This window comes from Amblyomma maculatum, chromosome 1 (genome assembly GCF_055883805.1).
Source record: "Amblyomma maculatum isolate TAMU_Amacu chromosome 1, ASM5588380v1, whole genome shotgun sequence".
NCBI classification, from domain to species: domain Eukaryota; kingdom Metazoa; phylum Arthropoda; class Arachnida; order Ixodida; family Ixodidae; genus Amblyomma; species Amblyomma maculatum.
This window is the reverse complement of record NC_139344.1, coordinates 397,771,021-397,789,210: the sequence shown is the minus strand read 5'-3', so window position 1 is coordinate 397,789,210 and position 18,190 is coordinate 397,771,021. Positions and strand designations below refer to the sequence as shown.

Sequence of the window (18,190 nt, the reverse complement as noted above, 5' to 3'; positions counted from 1 at the left end):
CCCTATGCACTCATGTTACCCCAACAATAGTGGACGCCGGGAAGAAACAGCAGGCTGTCATATATGGAGCGACATACAAGGCAAGATTTAGCTTCAGTTGCTAAGCGTGAGAGCTACTACGCCAAAATTTCGGGAGATACGGAGATCACGAGGACATAAAGAGAGGCGCTGACGAAAGCTCTTTCTCAGGATGAACAAGCTCCTCCTTCTTCACACCTTGCCTAAACAGAAACTTTCAGCCGGATGTATTCCAGCTGCCCTGCATACAGTGTCTGGCGTATAGTGTCTGGGCAAACAAAACGAACTCTTTCTAAAGCGACAATGCACAGCCGACCCCTCGCTCTTCCATTATAAAACGATGCCCGCAATGGCAGGAAAGACGACCGCTAATGCAACATAAAAACAATTAAGAAAAAGAAAAGGAGCAGCAGGAGTCCTTGAACGTCACTTCCGCGCTTCACGTGCCTCCGCTTCCGCTTTCCCAAAGCGCGACCTCCGCAGGAAAGGGGAGCTCGTCCAAAGAGCGTCAAGACCGACGATACCCGACGGGAGCTGGTACACTTCGCCCTGCCCAGCTCGAGCTGGCGCAGCCAGTTCTGGTTTTCTCTCTTTCTCATTTTACTTGCCTCCTCTCCTCGCCCGACGTGAGCCGTGAGCGGAGAGCTGTGGGAAAGCGAGAGGAACAGATAGGAGGAGGGCAGGGGGCACCGTCATTCTACGTGGAGCTCGGAGCAGCCGCGTTTTGCCCGCCCGCCGATCGGGTGTCGCCGTTGCCGTAGTCGTTTTCGGGTCTTCAGGGTTGCTGTGGTGGTGCTGTGCGCGTTCGCAAAAGGCTGTCTCGTCGCCGCTGTTTGATCTTGGTTCGTGAAGCCCGACGCTGGTGGTGAGAATTGTGCCACGCCGACATCGTGCGACGAACATGGAATAGACAGCGCCGACCGGAAAGACGCGACGGTGTCGTCTGCAGCACGGTGTAATACCTACTCTTTGTCCCTCCCAGCTCAAGTTCTATCGTCGCTAGAAGACGTCTTCTTCGTTTCGCCGACGTCTTGACGCAGTCAGGTAACTACGCTGTAGTACTTAATACGCATTTCGCTCGAGACACGCTTCCTTGACGTACAGAAGCCGCAACTTCAAGCGGCGGGAGCTTGTTGCTGCTGTTGCTGGCGTTTGAAAACTTGCTCCGCGCGTGTTCCCGCGAAGTGGAGCCTCGGGATACTGGTTCCGCTGTCGCCGGTCTCGATGCGGTCCGGTTGCATGCCTCATTGCATCGCACCGGCTGCATGGATGATGCAAGTTGGCCACTTTTAGTGCTGTAAGTGCACTGCTGCGCACTGACGTGTTTGAAATGTAGATGACGCTCTCGATTCCGTTCGTCTCTGGTGCTTTTTTAATTGACTCCGCATCGCCGAGTGCCGGTTGTACTAAATCATTTTATGATATGACAACCATTTTTGTGTGTTTAGAGTAATGATGAATTACAAATGCTCTTGTAGTATGCTTTTTCCAGTAGTGTGTCGCCTTGTCGATCGACTTAAGCGGCTTCTGTGGTTATATACTATTGACTGCGACGGATGAGAGAAGTTATGTAGAATCAGTCCAACAGCGTCGAGTGGCTAACGCAAGTCTTCGATAACATTTGGCAACAAAGAATCGGCACTTTAAAGCCGCTCATTCTACAAGCCGACTATTGCGCTAAAGGTTCCGCATGCCGCATTATGGTCTCCGTGTCACAGATGCGAGGTCGGATTAGACGTAGCCTTATCCGAACAGATTTGCTATCTATCGACTGTCAACAGCCATCTGCGAATTTTAACATTTATAAAAAGCAAGAAAATTTAACAATGGCTCCTCTGTCCTTGTGGAAGTTGTGGGAAGAGTTTAAATAGTGTCGTTAGAGAAAGACTGGACGTGAAAACGTGTTTGTTTCTCCTCTAAAGGCACACTAAAATGAAGTATCATTCTATACTTATGTTGCCGGTGTGATGTATTCAATAAACCGTTATTGACCTTTCAAACACGTTCCGGGTGTAACAGATTTGCTATCTATCGACTGTCAACAGCCATCTGCGAATTTTAACATTTATAAAAAGCAAGAAAATTCAACAATGGCTCCTCTGTCCTTGTGGAAGTTGTGGGAAGAGTTTAAATAGTGTCGTTAGAGAAAGACTGGACGTGAAAACGTGTTTGTTTCTCCTCTAAAGGCACACTAAAATGAAGTATCATTCTATACTTATGTTGCCGGTGTGATGTATTCAATAAACCGTTATTGACCTTTCAAACACGTTCCGGGTGTCGCATTTTGAAGGAAGAACCCTTCCAAGTCTTTATGATGCGCTTCGAAACTTGTACATGTCAAGCTTTTGCCTTGACAGCTAATCCAGAACGCGAAAATAAAATAGAAAGATAGTGTAGCTGCAGGGTCGGCGAAAAGCAGCAACCAATTTCCGGAGAGTACGGAAATGCTGCATGTGTGAAGTCGCGTTTAGCGATAGTAGGACTGCATGCAGTGCGGATACGTCTTTACAGCGTTCCCGACCATGCTATTGCACGCATGCGCTCACGAATCACTGTATTCGCTATGTCCACTTATTATCTATACATGCAGGTGCACGTTATGAATAGTAGACGACTAACGGCGCGCGTTACATCCTTGTATGACTCAGACGGCGATATACACGAAAGATGTTCGTCAAGTATTTCTGCATTTCGGTGCAAAGAGCTGACTGGAAGCGCGAGTAGCACAAGCTTTCTCGTTGGCCTTGATGTTCGTCCTGGAAAGGAGTTCTATCCAGTTCTGAGCTGCACGTGCTCACTATGAAAAGCTGCATGTGCTTATCAATAAGTCTCGAGTTTCTCATCTTTTAGTGGGCTCTACATGAGTATGGTGCATAGATATTTACGCGTGCATTGCGTTCATTGCTTTCAATCAGGAAATCATGATGCTACTACTCTAAGCCAGAATCGCCGATAGGGAACTTCTTATTTTTTTTTTTTTTTGTAAGTACCTGTAATATAAGCCGAGGACACGAAATGAATGTTATAAGAAGGAGGAGGTTCGCTTCATCATTTAAGCAAGCTATGACGGGGCACCCAGATTATCATAGCATAAGATGCTGCGCGGTCTAATCAGGGTCCGTTTGCTGCCAGGCGTCGGGTTGCAAGCAAGGCGCTCGACCCTTTCGCGAGGAACATATCGGCTTGCCTGATCATAGTCGCATTCGCTAGGGGATTGCCCGTGGGATGTTTTTCGGCTGTGACGTGCTACGAAGCAGCGACATAATTTCGGCATGGTAATTTATATCCCACATACTGTACTGCGGCACGACTTCCGACCCTGTTCAGAACGGTGGCTTGAGACAAAACTGTGAATGAATGAAACAAAGGGAATTCTCCCGGCGTGGGTGGGGCCCTCAGGCCAGGGCCCCATGTAGCCTTTGCCGTCTTGCGCGCTCTGTCGATCAGTTTGAGCTGGTCATCAGACGTCGAGCAGGTCAGCGCAGCCTCCCACTGCTCCGATGTTGATGTGGTGTTTATCCTGTGTTTTTGAAACGCCCATGAACCATGGTAGAGTGTAGGCGGTTCCCCGCTTAGTAGGCATTTATTGTGGACGACACTTTGACAACCAAGCGTAGAAGCGGTACGCTTTGGGAAGAATTGCAAGAAGCTGATTGACACATAGTGAGAATGAGCTGCGAAAATCCAGGCCAGCATAGCACTGGCCTCTTTTTATTTCATGCACGCAGTAGCTTTCCTCATGGCCAGACTGGAACGGTGTTAGCGGCAGTCTGGCGGTGACTCAATAGCAAGGAAACATGTTTAGCAAGCTTTTAAACGGATGCTTGGGTGGGTTGGTAAACCGTTATTTGAAGTTAAAAGCGCGATATGCAGTCGGAGACAGAACGGCGCCCGACGCGGTCAGGCGCTGTCTTGGCGTTATCTCATCACTTCGCAGGGATGAGCAAGGGACGTTGCCACTGTCCGCTGTCATTGGTCTAACATACCTTTCCGAAATTTCCCAGAAGCTCCGCTTTTTGCCCCTTCATGCCTAAATTCTTAAAAGTGCTCAGGGTGCTAAGACCTGTGACCCAGTAGTTAAACACGATGGCGCGAGTTTTTCTGAAACGGACAGTCCGTGGAGAATTACCCTCAAAGGCTCAGTACGCATTCACATGAAAGAACGACTTGAAACCAACTGGCGCGTCTCTGGCGCGTGCCTTTTTATGTATTCGCGTTTATTCTTGCGCTGTACCTCTTGTATACAATGATGGCACCAACTAGTACAAGCTGCATCAACACTGAGCGATCAGAATGACGCGCGCCCTTTCACCTGGGGAGAATCGGTGGCGTTCGATCATTTTCTTTTGTTTCTGCGGTATTCTGGCATGCGCCTTGGCGTAACAATCTGCGAATCCGGAAGTGGGCGCGTTACTTTCAGAGGTGGCTGGGACGCCTCCTGGGAGCGCGTCGTCACCCGGTTATGACCGGCCCCCATCGTCAGGAGAGGCGTCGGCGGCAAATCTGCTGTTGGCGCGCGGCGGGGCAAAAGAAGAAAAATGGCCGTCGTGGGCCGGTTGCCTTTTTGTCTTGTTGACCGTAGCTTTGTGTCCCGAGGGAAGGAAGGAGAAGAAGCGGGGGCCTCATGGACCATCGTTCGCCGAAAAGGAGGTCGACGACTTGACGGCCGCGCGTCCGCCACCCCGTTCGCCGAGGAGCGAGCCAAAGCACAGTGGCACACGCTATTCGGCAGCTTGCTCGGCCCGATCGCTTCGAGCGCTCTGTCGAGTCTGTTGCACGCTGAATTCCCGACGACAATGCGTGTCTTGTGGAAGGGGACCGTTACACGGGATCAAAAATAATGGGACAACAATATTTTTGTTGCTGTTGTTGTTGGTGATGGTGTGCCAAGCGTAGTAAATATAGATCCCCACATGGGATTGGCTTGTGGTAGTTGAGCACCTTTGTTGTATGTGGTTCTTTATTTAAAATAATTAAAGCAAGTAAAAATGAATTTTGCCAACTCCGGTATCTGCTATCTCAATAACTGAAGCACCTAAACTGGGGCCGCGGGAAATGAGAGATAGCAAGGAAGAGGGTGGGCACTTTGTGACCGATTCTTTGTTCTCCCCCGTTTCAGCAACTTAGCTTCGTTTGAGTCTTCGCCAGTAAGTTTCAAATCGCTGGAGAATTAACAGAACTGCACAGTATAAAATCTGTTAAGTCTCTGTCCTTCCAGCGCCTGGAACGGGCTAGCGTTAAAATTGGAGCAAGTTAAAACATGCACCGTGCAATCCCAAAGCGTCACCGGTGAAGTTGCTGTATTGTAATTTGTAGCCACAACATTGTTGCTGCAACCCAAAAAAAGGAGGACATGACAGAAATTCCAACCGCAGCCCGTCGTTGTAGGCAAAGTCATTTTGCGCATTCCATGCTTGCCAGAGAAAATAGACAAAGTAAGGAAATTGCAGCGCATTTATGAGTTCACAGACTTTACAGCAGATCTCCGCTTACTGTGTGCCATCTTCGGGCGAGATAGCAAGAAAAGAAAAAAAAAACGGTGTTTCTGTGAGAAATGAGTCGGACTACGCACTCAGCGCAGGCCAGAAATTGCAGTATACTTTCAATGACAGTCACGCAGTGTCGAAGTATTCAAGTATTTTTCACCGTGACGTGCCATTGCTGATTTGATTCACATGCGTCATTTGCAGTAGAAAACTCCGCACGCGTTTGTTGCTTCTGCTATGGCTGCGCCGTTGCTGCCAACGTTTGTTGCTGCTGCGTCGCGCGCGTGCTTTTATGTGTAGCGCACCTGGTTCCGTTGTTTACGGTGTGTATACAGTTTCTCCACACCGGTAGAAGTCTGTTATATATGCGACGCCGTGACTCACGTTGAATTGGTCAAAATACGCAGCGGCCTCCGTCTTTTGCGCAGGTGCACCCCAGTGACATCCGTATAGCGTTCGCTTGTTTATTTTCGGCGAGTGCGCTGCGGATCATGGCTCAAGCTATACACTTGGCGGTTGATGTCACCATGTTCATTTTTCTCTTCACGAGAACTGGTGCATTCGAGTATAGCACCAGACTGGTGGTCTACAGTTTCGTACACTGGTTCTCCGCCTAAGCTGCAGCGTGACAACGATATAGCCAAGCCAAGCCGATGGCCAGGGCACGTATCACATCAATCGTATACGCTTGGCGGTTGATGTCACCATGTTCATTTTTCTCTTCACGAGAACTGGTGCATTCGAGTATAGCACCAGACTGGTGGTCTACAGTTTCGTACACTGGTTCTCCGCCTAAGCTGCAGCGTGACAACGATATAGCCAAGCCAAGCCGATGGCCAGGGCACGTATCACATCAATCGTATTCTGTAAAATGCGTGTTTCAATTAATTTTACTTCAGTTCAGTTTAGTCGTGTCCGACTCTTCGTGACCCTATGGACCATATCACGCCACGCTTTCCGGTTTCTCACTATCTTCCTAACATCACATAACTTCATCTGCAGTGCCTCGAGGATGCCATCTAACCATCGCGTTCGCTGCCTACCCCTTCTCCGGCGACCCTCAACCTTTCCCAACACCAAATCTTTCTCCAGCGACTCCTCTCTTCTCATCAGATGACCAAAGTAGCTGAGCTTTAACTTTAGAATTTGACCCTCCAATGAGCAGTCAGGGTTTATGGTCGACAATGTCGACTGATTTGATCTTCTGGCAGTCCAAGGAACTCTCAAGAGTCTCCGCCACCACCACAATTCAAACGCGTCAATTCTTCGGCGGTCAGTCTTCTTTACAGTTCAACTCTCGCATCCACATCACAACTGGAAAGACCATAGCACGAGTTATACGGATATGAGTTATACGCTCATATTTATAGCAGTCACTTCCACTTGAACTTCGGTATGGGTTGCGTTCTCTGGCGATGCCGACTTTCTTACCCACCTATAGTCATGCGTTTTGGTCTCTCTTATTGCGGATGTCCTTTTTAATGAAGTCTGTGCGCGGTGTTCGTTCCGCCCTTGAAAGCTCATCACAAAGTGCGTCCCAGCGTTTTGCGTAGTGTGTAAGCACCGTATGCGCAGTAAAAAATCACTAGCAAAATATGATGCTCTAACGCGTTCTGAGTTCCGTTTTCTTTCTTTTTTTCCTTTTCCTTCCTCAGAATGCTTGAACTGATACCAAGTAGCGCATTGTTGACGTCCATGTGATGACTGGGCATCAGAGAGAGAGACGAAACGTTTATTGATCAATTTTGGTTCTGACCGCAGAAACGTCACTGGACGGCTGAATAATGGTACATGGGGTGGCGCAGTGGTTACGGCGCTCGACTACTGTTCCCAAGGACGCGAGATCGAATCCCGGCCTCGGCGGCCGCTTTTCGATGGAGGCGAAAAGCAAGGCGCCCGTGTGCTGTGCGATGTCAGTGCACGTTAAAGAACCCCAGGTGATCGAAATTTCCGGAGTCCTCCACTACGGCGTTTCTCATAGCTCGAGTTGCTTTGGGACGTTAAACCCCACAACCCAACCCAACCCTTCTGCATTGCACTCCACGTCGCATTTCGCAACATAGGATATAATTCCCAACGCAGAACCCGAAGCATAAAAGTCGCGCTCAAACCTGCGTATGCGGCAGAACTTTTTTTCCGGGCGTTGGCCCAGATGCTGGCTGTTCAATCGCGGCCCCGTCACCAAAACACTAATGGCCCTCGCCATTTTGCCGTCCCATTTTCCTGTCCGGCAACAGAAGATGGGAGAGAGATTGCGGCGGAAGGCCGGTGTTTCGCGAAGTTTTTTTGAAAGTCAGTTTCCCAGTATGCAGAAGGCCGGGCTAGGAACCATAACCGCGCTCCAAGGTCAGTCTCTTCAAAAGGTAAAGACGAAACAACATAAAACCTCGAGAGTAATCAGCAATTAGTGAAATGGTTTTGAATTCTGTGTGTGTGTGTGTGTGTGTGTGTGTGTGTGTGTGTGTGTGTGTGTGTGTGTGTGTGTGTGTGTGTGTGTGTGTGTGTGTGTGTGTGTGTGTGTGTGTGTGTGTGTGTGTGTGTGTGTGTGTGTGTGTGTGCGTGCGTGCGTGCGTGCGTGCGTGCGTGCGTGCATATCTGCACATTTTGTCGTCTCCAGAAGTGCAGAATCCAGTCTCTTTAGCTGATTGCATACGTACAGTGATAATATTGTCTGGACAAGTTACAAGTTCCTTTTTTTATTCATGCGATGTCAGCAACGTAAGGCCCAGTAACGAAGAAATGGCGGAACTTCAAGACTTTTATCCCGAATTACAGTTCTTTGGCATTGAAGCGTTAAAAACGGAGGATCGTTTGGCTTCTGATAGTTCCTTTGTCAAATATGGTTATCCGCCGTGTTCTACAGGTAAATTGGAAACAGAACAAAACTTGACATTCACATATATATTTGACCACTAGCCACTGTCGTATACAATACCTGAAGGTTATATTTAGAGGATTTAGTTTTTTCGAAAATTCTTTCCACACTTAGGGGGGGGGGGGGGGGCGAATGGTATATTTTGCTGATGAAGTACTGTTTGATTTTTTCGGATATATAATTTGCTTCTGCTGTGCAGCCACAAATCACTTTTCTCAGCACTAGCAGTGCTCGTACATACAGCTCAGTAATTGAAGTTAAAATATGTAACTCTGGGTTGTCAACGAGAGGTCCCTGCATCATATGGTTTAACCACTCTGCGTGCTCAACGTGGCGGTGGAAATGCCGCTCAACCGTTCCAGTACACACTTCTGTAACACTTATTCATGACACTCCCATGCATGGCGGGTGTCCTATACGATGCGATGAAGTAGGGTACTACACGTGCGCGGACGACGTTTGCCGACAAGTGGAGACTGAAAACGCACAATTGCGCTATTCAATCCGACGATATACCAACACTAACACTACAGCCCTGGCGTCCCCACCTTGCGCCCAGCCACGGCGACCAAATGGCTAGGGCGCTCGACTGCTCAGCCGGGGAACCCGGGTTCTATCCTTACAGCGGCGGCCGTGTTTCGATGGAGGTGATGGAGGTGTGCATATAAATCACTTTTGGGCGTTGAATCGCATAAAGCATACCTTGTTATCTTCTAGCTCCTTTCACTGTGTGTAACTCCTACTTAGTTACCAGCAACTATGCGCATCTCAAGAATACCGACTCTTTCCGACTAAAACCGAATTTCGAAAATATAGTGCGGAGCACTTTTCTCGGCGCTTTTTGGCTTAAACCGCAACATTTACGTACACCTTAAATCAATATAAATTTTAAAAATATAACGGGACGTTCACTGAATGTAACTGTGAACAAAGTAGCCTCCGTGCACGCCTTCTGTACGGTGTGCAGGACACTAATGCCTGCTGCAGTGGGTCCTCACCATCATGCAGGGCGAAAGCGCTCACCTACATGTTCTCGTGATAACCTTTAGTTTGTTTGTCCATCCTCTTGTAGTGGATTGCGTACGTGTGTCACGGCACACGTTTTACGCTCACGACTGGTAAACTTGTGTTGGCCGCTAGGCAGCGATTGAATGCATGTGTGTATCGCTGCCTTCGTGTCAGTGTTCACAAAGTCTTTCACAACTTCGGCAAACCTTCGCGTTAGCAAACAACGCACGAAGAAGAACGTGAAAAAAAGGGTAGAACGCAGTGCCTTCGTGTACCGTCTTACGCTTCACGCTGTTTGTTAACGTAGAAGCATTACCAAACTTTTCGGTTCGTCAGTATTACGCGTTCTCGCTGGATTACATAGCATATCTCGTTCAGAGTTTCTCTCCGGAAGGCGTAGTCGCTAGCAACGCGTCCTCACGTACGCGCTCCGTGGCCTTCTCACGCGCTGGCACCCGCAGAGTTGACCGCATTCTCAAAATGCGCATGCACTAAACTCTCAGCCGTGCCGAGGGGTCGACACCTTTTACCACGAAGTAGTCGGCAAGCTGGGAAAACCTGCTGGCGATGCCAAGGCAACTGCAGTGTGGCAATATTCCACATCTTTGCATCTCTCAGGAAAAACTAACGCGAAGAGGGTGACGAAAGGAGCGAGGGAAAGTAGCTTTGGTGGCCTGATAGAAATAACCCCGACTGAATGCTTTGCGGAGTTGTGTGGTCCTGTGCACCGGTGTTTTCTGTGATGGCTGCTATGAGCTGCTGATGTCCGCTTACACGTTATGTGAACCACACTGGCGCTAGGTATAAGCAAAGGACAAGTTTATTTTCTCTGTTGTATCTCATGACAACTCATCCGCACATTTCCAGCGTCGTTTTCAGCGCCTGTGCGAATGCTCGTTAGAGTGACTTGTATCCTGGCCGCAATGGTGGGTTGCTTAAAGATGCTGTTTTAACTGTGCTTGCAGAATTAAGCATATGATATACCATGCAGTCGTTTATTAGAAGATGAAGAGGGAACAGAACTGCCACGATAGAAAACGAGACACCAGTTACATGCAGGCGGTTACTAAAATTGTGCGCAAAGAAACGGTTTAGTTTGGCTTGGTTTGCAGGGTTTGACGTCTTAAAGCACTCATGCTATGCGGGACGCAACGTAGTGGAAAGCTCTGGGAATTTCGGCCACCTGGGGCTCTTTAACGTACATATACATTTCACACAAATGTTTTCGCTTCCTTTCGCACGCTTTTCGCCTCCATCCAAAAGCGGCCCCTGTGGCCTGGTTTAAACCCACAACCTTAGGTTCATGCAGTCGTGCACCCCAACCACTGAGCCACCATATTGGCGAGTGCCACTGAACGAGTTTTCAAATCAGATTTTTAGGTGTTCGACATTAAATGTGAAAGCATTTGTTGCCTATTGTGAACGCAGCGTGTCATCAATCAGAGCCCGGAGACAGCGTGTGTCCGCATAAACTGTCATTCATCAATTGCATGGATAATTAATTAAGCATTCAATAAGTACACATGTAGATAGTGGTAATCTTTAATGAAACTTTTAATTGATCGGTTAGGTAAATAATTAAACAAATTAAGCTGTGAACGGGAGCTGTGAAAAGAGCGTCTCCGCAGGAACTGTTATCTGAGCGCGTCCGCACGAATAACCAGTTAATTTTACCAAATTTTGTATCCAACCTAATTCGAGTATGGTCAACTTGATGGAGACCTCCAAATTTGAATGGGCCACCCCCAAGATTTGGTCCCCTAGACAGCTAAACTCTTGCCTCCTCAGAGTTTGGCTTAACCGAATTAGCGTACGGCCAATTCAATGGTGCACACTAAACAATTTCTCCCCATTAAAGGAATATAGACAAAATTTTTGGGTTCATGTTTTTCCCTTTGTAATAATGCCTAAGCTATTACTGTACACGGATCACCGCGTCATATTCGCTTACAACTGCTGAATAATATAGAATTTCCTTTCTCACCTGTTTCGGTTTCAACAGCCGAGCGATCGCTGTGACGTCACAGTCAAGTCTAGATCACGCGAGTGATGAAAATACAGCGATATAATCACTGCTGTGTCGTTTGATTTAACTACAATGATAAAGCCAGCCTTCCTCAAGAACAGCAATCACTACAAGTGAAGAATCAGCGATTATACCGCTGTTTTTTTCATGCCGCGCATCAAGACTTGATTGTGACGTCACAGCCATCTCTCGGCTACTGAAACTGAAACTCATGAGAAAATAAAATTCAATTATGAATTATTTAGCGGTCGTAATCGAAAACTGTGTGCGGATCGATATACAAGAGTGACTTGCGCATCATACACAAGAAAAAAAATGCCACCAAAATTTGCTGTCTATAGTCCTTCAAAAGAGTAACGCTGTCCCCGGGCTAATACCTTACAAGTAGTGCGTCTACTGCTTCACCGCGGAACAGCCTTCGTTGTGCAAATGTCATTTTTTTGGCGTCGAAAAGGGAATTCCGAGTTTTGTTGAGGCCTCAGCGCGCGGCAACCCCCACAGTGTAGTGGTTTTTGGCTTTCAGACCGCATTTCTCTCTTTCGTTTTTTGTTAGATTCCCCTCTTCCACTTTACACAACGCAGGGTAGCCAACCGGAAGCCCTTTATTGTCAAACGCCTTGCCTTACCGTTGCCTTGCCGTTTTTCAGGTATGGTGTTCACCCGGGGACAGTGTTACACCTTTAATGGTGAGAAATTGTTTAGTTTGTGAACTCTAAAACGTATGTAGCCATCCCCGATATCCCCCATCGGGCCCCGCAATTTGACTTCGTCAGAATTTGACCAAATGTGATTTCTAATTTATCTGTGGCCAACTCATTGGTGACTTCCAAATTTAGATGGGCCACCCTTTAAGATAAACCCCGCCCCATATACCGGTCCTTACACCAAAATTTGACTTCGCCCAAATTTGACCAAAATTGATGCCTAACCTTATTTTAGCATGATCAACTCAATGACCCTTTCCACATTGAGTGGGCCGCCACAAAAAGTTGGTCCCTTGGCCCCCGAAATTTGACTTCATTCGAATTTGACCACTAAGCAACGAAACGCGGAACTCATAACGGAACTAGGAACGTATTAACTCACCATGTTTTCGCATTTCTCCACGCAAGCAGACTTAAGGGCACCCCTGTAATTTTTTCGAACTACATTGCCTATTTAAAAAAAAAGAAGTAGAAACTGAAACTTAGCTCATTCGATGTTGATGACCGTCAATTCTCAATCCTACAGTTCCTCTTAAAATAGAAATAGCGAGTTGATTACTTTTAGTCAGTCGTAAGTCATGAATGCACTATCGTGAGCACTGTGTCCACCATGCTGTACAATCCACCTGCACAGACCAGACACCAACGCTATGCTCTCAGGGGTTTAAAATAAAATTTTGTAATTAGTTAAAACATTACCTGTTGCATCATGAATTCCAGAAATAGGGCACTTGTGATGGGTACGAATAATATGTGGGGAATTGTTGAGTTTATTACATTCCACCGCGAGCAGGGCAGGGCCGGATTATCTAGGGTTCAAATGGTTCAATTTCTCTCTCAGCCCCGCGAGCTAGAAAAAAAATGTTGGATTTCGAAGTTTGTTTCGAAAACTAGTCAAACTGTCTTCTTCCTGAATCCCATAATTTAAAAAAAAAGCTTATGTACTGCAATGTCGTATACTTCAAAGTTGGTCGCATCTTAAGCATAATTTCAAAGCCAGCCTCATATTTTTTCCAGTCAATGTACAAAAGTTTTGTACTTGCCCAGACAGATGAGAAAAAAATCCAAAAGTGTTTAACTGGTTCTAACTGGTTTCAGCAGGTCCCAACTGGCATTAACTGGTTCCAGGTACCAGCTAGTGTTATCTGTCAGCACGTCCCAGCTGGTGGCACAGTCGAATCAACGGGTTGTAGCTGGCCAGCCGCTGGGAGTCAGCTTGTACCATTACTGCTGTTAGAAGTCAGTTGTGTGTTTTGTTGATCTGTGCGTAAGCAGTGAAAGCAGTGACAAAAGCGATAGACTATTATTTAATGATTATGACTGCTCATAGCTGACAGCAGCCTCAGTAAATTGTCGCTGCTGTGAACGGGGACGCAAGGTTCTCAGGCAGGTCAACTTTGAAGATCTCATTAAGAAACTCTCCCAGAAAAAGGCCCGAAAACGCTTATAGAAACGGAAATACCTTCATGCACTTGCTTCAGAGTGGAATGAAAATGGCAGACAAGTTATTTGGATATGAGCCCCATCTAAGTTTTTCATTCCTGGGAAATATTTCAACTTTCCTTAATTGTGTAAACATAGAATGTCTCGATAAAAAAAAAAAAAAAAAGAAAAAAAGAACAGGAGGAGGCGCGATAGCAGATCTCATTAAAAAGAAATCGGTGCATGTACGGGAACGAAGGTTCTCATGGAGAGCATGCAGATAGGAGCTTTTAACGTTGTTCAATAACACACTTAAAGGTGGATCTTAAGTGTCCAACCTACTTTCAGTGCCCACTGTACTTTTTCCGATCGCCGTCTACGGCGGAACCGGCTTCTCGGTGGAACTAGCTGCATGCGCTATCTCGTAAAATGTAATTTTATTCTCTAATTTGAAAGCAGGAAAGATTATGATACATGCAAAAGTATACATCCTTCTGTTTCGAAATTGGTATTTATGTCCAAAGTGCAAAGATACTGCTTTTCTAAATGCGGGCAATCTGCATAAAGGTAAATATTTATATTACAGATTAGTTGAACATGTTAAATTTTTAAGTTTGTGCCAGTTGAGTAACGATGTCATTTTCGATTTCGCAGAGATTTAACTCCCCAAATTATGACAGCTTCTGAAGTAATAAACATTTCTGCTGTACTCTAGGTCAACATATAGAACATAACATCGCAGTTCCTGTAAAACGACTGTCGTAGACGAGCTTCAATTCGTCACGCTGGATGAATTTACAAAAACATTAGGTCATTGGTAGCGTATTTAGGCAGGAATTTGCGAACAGCTTATGAGCAAGGCCCATCTCTACTTCGTCTGTTCACACACGCAGCAATCGAAATAGCCGGAAAAAAACAACAACAATAGAGAAATTTGTTTTTCGCGGGTGCGTGTTCTTATTTTTGAGGGAGGATGTTGTGTGTCCTGTCATTTCCTACAATAGCTTAATCTAGATGCCAGTTTTTTAATGTGCTCTCCGGGAAAGTGTGTGCTCAGGCCTGCAGTGTTCATATAAACAGTCCGCATATTCATCGAGTAAATATTGCGTTCTCTGTAGGAAATTCTAAAATGCGTCAAGTCTCAAGCATGACGACAGGTGTCGGGGTAGGATGATAGAGGGTTATAGGGGCCCTCTTAAGCTTTCTTGAACCGGGCTCTCATCACTGTTAATCCGGCCCTGCCCCATTTAACCGAGCCGTACTAACGCCCATCACTGAAACCACGCATCGAATCACTACTGTGGCTTACGGACATCCTCTCACACGATGACACGACACGCGTTCGTGGCAACTTATCTACTGTCACGCCAGGTGCGAACTTGAAAAAAAAAAAAAAAAAGAAAGAAAAAAAAAACTACACCGTCTACATGAGTCAGAGCTCGGTTTCGTCCGGCCAGTGTTCTATCTACTGCCTTTTTCTGCTCCTTTTCCTTAACGGCACGAAGAGAGATTTGAAGGTGCTCTCAGATAGCTCCATGCGCGCACAACATGGCCGACAGCGCTGTTTCTTAAGTGCTTTCGGAAGGCTGACCGTCTGCTGCCTTGATATGACATCACTAGTTCATCAGCGATCTTGTACGTGATGTTTTGACGGATATACCTACCTTAGCATACAAGGGCGTCAAGGGCGTTTCTGCGTATCGCCTGCGTCGAAATCCAGCTAAATGCGACTGGAACTGTCGAGACCGAACGCAAGACGTCAAGCAGAATGCCTTCGCCACTGGGAATATTCATAGGCCAGGCCATGGCTATTTGTCCGTTGATCGAAGCACTTTGAGAGGAACAATCGGGGTGGGTGACAAACGTCAGGACCTAGTGTTAAAAGAAGGAGGATGTAAGTACTGCGCGCACCCGTCCCTTACGATGAGAGTGGGACCAGTTGTGGAACGGCTAGCGAAACACTACTTTGTGAACGTTGATGATTCCGCCCATCCTTGTCGAAATGATTAGGTTATCATAGACACACAGACGGAAGCAAAAAAAAAAATGCGAGAAGGTAACCCAGGCTGTCGAAAGTTGGAGGAGTGGGAGGCAGCACTGTCCGGTAATAACCCAGATCACTTTAATTTCGTCGACTGGATCAAGATGACAGTGTCTCTCCGCACGGTCACTATGATCGTGTTATTGATAGTTTCTATTTCAGTTCATAAAGATACCACGGGACCAAAGCGTTCGCTTCCGAGTATCGGTCCCTGCACCCGTGGAGTCTTTGAAGACATGTGCACAGTCTTTGAAACCGGTACTGCCTAATGCAGCCTTCTTTGTTCTTGGCTATAGAATAATAGTCAGTATAGCCGTGTGCAGATTCATGGATATTAACTGAATCAAGGCTCCTCATGAGCTGTTCAAAACCTTTGGAGTTCCATTGCAGAGGCGCTAGGCCAGGGGAACTATATTAGTGAAAAGGTACAGATTTCGTTCCATTTATCCTTTGTGTTCAGTTCAGTTCAGTCGTTCAGTCGTGTCCGACTCTTCGTGACCCTATGGACCATGCCACACCACGCTTTCCAGTCTCTCACTATCTTCCTAACATCACATAACTTCATCTGCAGTGCCTCGAGGATGCCATCTAACCATCGCGTTCTCTGCCTACCCATTCTCCGGCGACCCTCAACCTTTCCCAACATCAAATCTTTCTCCAGCGACTCCTCTCTTCTCATCAGATGACCAAAGTAGCTGAGCTTTAACTTTAGAATTTGACCCTCCAATGAGCAGTCAGGGTTTATGGTCGACAATATCGACTGGTTTGATCTTCTGGCAGCCCAAGGAACTCTCAAGAGTCTTCGCCAGCACCACAATTCAAACGCGTCAATTCTTCGGCGGTCAGCCTTTTTCACAGTCCAACTCTCGCATCCATACATCATCCTTTGTGTATATATCCATATATAACAAGCTCTCTTCATGCACATACATTTGTACGGCCCACCCTTTGGCGACGGAAAAGCTTAGCAGAGCACCGATAATGCAACTGCAGCAAAAGTGAACGTACTGTGTGCTTCTTATCCACCTTAGCTATTAGTCCAGTTCTTGCTCTGCTACTTTTTCCTGTCGTTAAAAATGTTCCAACCGGGTCAAGCCCGATACGGAGTTCCGTAGAAATAGTGCAAGCTACGCTATCTTGGGTTTCCGAGTCACTTCAGTATTGCCCATTCCCCACACTCCTTAACCGAGGAACAGATGTTTGGAGATTAGCTAATACTAATTAACAAAGCCTCCTTCACCTTGAAGCAGTACCGTCACTGGCTTCATGCCTGCAGCCATTCTGGACAAGCTCACTTCACTTTTTCTTTTTTCGGACATCGCAAGATTCTACTACAACAATCATTACGTCCACAGATCTTACCTTGGGACGCTCGTAATTCTTGACTATTTATTGCCAAAACGCGCCCTATTCGCCGCGAAATTGACCTAGAGGTGGCGCCCTCGTCGCTCCGGTAGTGCGGATCGGCAGCCGGCGGCGCTCGCAGAAACGCACGCGGCGTAGGTCTGCTTGCGAGTATACGGCGGGCTTGTTGGCGATGGAAACATGCCTTCTGCAGTATTTCTGCAATACTGCAGGAAAAAAATCCATCGATTTCGCAAATGAAGCAAAAGAAGCGCGGAGTTTAGGAAAACAAGGTACGCAACCACCTGTCTTTTAGTTTTACTTTGCACCGCGCCTGATACTTGCCTAATGACAGCTTTGTTTTTTTTTTTTTTATCGACTTTTAAGCAGTGTGCGCATACGAGTGAGACGGGCAAATTTAGTGCCTGCAGTACTTTAGAATGAATCGAGGCAGCCTGGTTCATTATATCGTACTTCACTCGAGGACTAAGCAGGTTATTGTAGCACTGACAGCGTACTTCCCGGCGGGTTGCCGTCGACTGAGTGGACATCAACCCTGGCTAGACAACCACGCAAAAGTATTCCCCAAAAATGAGATTACGTCGACATTGTATAGGAAACCGCGCCGCACAGGAAAGCCGACTGTTCACGTGTACAGCGCTGTGCTGAATTCGCCGAGCTCACAACGACGTGTATGCTTCTTGCCACTGTCACAGAATACGCCAATGACACTAAATGATTTCCTGAAGCCGAGGGAAGTATATGGGATTTCTGATGTGTGTGATGTTGATCAATGGCGAATGAGTAGTGTAATTATTATCTTTTTTTTTTTTTTTGCAATGCCAATACATTTCAGTGTGTGAGAGAACTTTTACACACTTGACAAAATTTACAATAATGAGCGATTAATTTTCAGTAGCGTTAAAGTGCAAGCTACGAATCAGTCGCTGCGAAGACATCGTCAAAATTTCTATATTTAAGGAACAGCGCAAGGGACGAGACACAGAGACACAAGAAAGCACAAACACAAGTGCCTTGTGTTTGTGCATTCTTGTGTCTCTGTGTCCCGTCCCTTGCGCTGTTCCTTAAATATGCAAAACCAACTAACCCGCCAACTCGCTCTTATCGTCAAAAGCTGGGCATGGGCGCTGTCATGTTCTGGCAAGGAATTTTAAAGGCTGAAGATTTCTTTATCACTAATTATTGAGCAGCGACTCGATCTTATGCGAAGCAAAATGTTAGGGTTACTTCCAAAACAGGTGCCGG

General features: G+C 46.7%; 1 protein-coding gene across 1 annotated transcript in view; it reads left to right on the top strand.

Annotated features, from left to right (window-relative positions):
• Window positions 1–536: 536 nt before the first annotated feature.
• The window catches only part of LOC146208663 (uncharacterized), a 72,335-nt gene continuing 54,681 nt past the window's right edge, over window positions 537–18,190 (top strand). The window contains exon 1 of the mRNA XM_084595842.1: window positions 537–1,062. The gene's annotated coding sequence lies outside the window, so the exon portion shown is untranslated. The remainder of the gene's footprint in view (window positions 1,063–18,190) is intronic.